We start from the raw sequence: 1,773 nt of genomic DNA, 5'->3' as shown, positions 1-1,773 counted from the left end.
GGAGCTCTGCCCCACTCTGCTGTGGATGCAGCCCTGTGCCCCCCCCCATCCCCTCATCAGCTGCGGCCCAGGCGGGATCTGGGAGCACTGCTGTGATTTTTGGATGTCTGTCTGTTTTCCGGATGTCTGTTTTTCTGGCTGTCGTTTTATCACCCAGAGATCAGAAAGGAGGAAAGCATAGCGGGGCGGTGGGGCGGGGGAGGGGGGGTCTTAGCCCCGTGCTGGGGCTGCAGGCAGAGCCCCCCACCACACACCCTCACTGCAGGGCCCCGCACCGCTGTGTGCGACCGGGGGGGGGGGAGAACAGAGCACTGTGACTTCCCCAGCCTGGCTGCAGAGCCAGCACTGATCCCACCACACACATGGCCCTGTGTGCAAACAGCCTCGTTGCACAGAGAGTCCCGTTGCACGAGCATTGTGCACCTCAAACATCCTCACTGCACCAACTGCTCCACTGCACGAACACCTCTGTCGCACCAACAGCACCGCCGATGCACGAGCAGCCCCACTGCACGACCATCCCTATTGCAAAACATCCCTATTGCACGACCATCCCTATTGCACAAACATCCCTATTGCACGACCATCCTTATTGCACGACCATCCCTACTGCACGAGCAGCCCCACTGCACGACCATCCCTATTGCACAAACATTCCTATTGCACAAACATCCCTATTGCATGACCATCCTTATTGCACGACCATCCCTATTGCACAAACATCCCTACTGCACGACCATCCCTATTGCACAAACATCTCTATTGCACGACCATCCCTATTGCACGACCATCCCTATTGCATGACCATCCTTATTGCACGACCATCCCTATTGCACGACCATCCCTATTGCACAAACATCTCTATTGCACGACCATCCCTACTGCACAAGCAGCCCTATTGCACGACCATCCCTATTGCACGACCATCCCTATTGCATGACCATCCTTATTGCACGACCATCCCTATTGCACGACCATCCCTATTGCACAAACATCTCTATTGCACAACCATCCCTACTGCACAAGCAGCCCTATTGCACGACCATCCCTATTGCACAAACATCCCTATTGCACGACCATCCCTACTGCACAATCACCCCCGCTGCTCAAACAACCCCACTGCACCAACTGCTCCATTGCACAAACGCCTCTACTGCATCCAAAGGGCCGGTGCACAAACAGCCCCACTCCACAGGCAGCCCCAAATGCGCGCCAGCTGCTCCACTGCACCAACGTTTCGATTGCACCAACAGCCCCGCCGCCCCTACGGCCCCGTCGTGCAAATGGCCCCACTGGATAAACGTCCCCCTTGCACCAACAGTTTGTACCGACATCCCCACGACACCGACATCCCCATGGCAAACCTGTGCTGCACGAAGGGCCCTGCAGCACAAACACCCACCCATGGTAACCCCATCCCCGCTGCTTCCAGCACCGCAGCCCCCCCCAGGGCAGTGGCTGCAGGGCCTCAGCATGGAAAACTCGGGGGGAACCCAAGAGGACCCCTCTTTTCCCTGCAGGAGGATGCAGCTCCCTGGATTTCGGGCCCCCCAACCGCAGTGCAGTGACATGTGGACCCCCCTCCCCCCTCCTCATCTCCCCACGGGGTCACACTGCAGCGCTGTCTTGTGGCTGCCCACGGGGCTCAGGGCTTGGGGTGCAGCTGCTGTGCGGGGCTCTGGCTCCCCTCCAGGTCCAGATCATTTTCTCTCCATTCTGCCAAATTTACAGCCAGGAAATGAGCTCCGATTTCCTTTAATATTCGGTTGGGAG

This window comes from Meleagris gallopavo, assembly GCF_000146605.3.
Source record: "Meleagris gallopavo isolate NT-WF06-2002-E0010 breed Aviagen turkey brand Nicholas breeding stock chromosome 15 unlocalized genomic scaffold, Turkey_5.1 Chr15_random_7180001854097, whole genome shotgun sequence".
Lineage (NCBI taxonomy): Eukaryota > Metazoa > Chordata > Aves > Galliformes > Phasianidae > Meleagris > Meleagris gallopavo.
Note: the sequence above shows the minus strand (reverse complement) of the source record.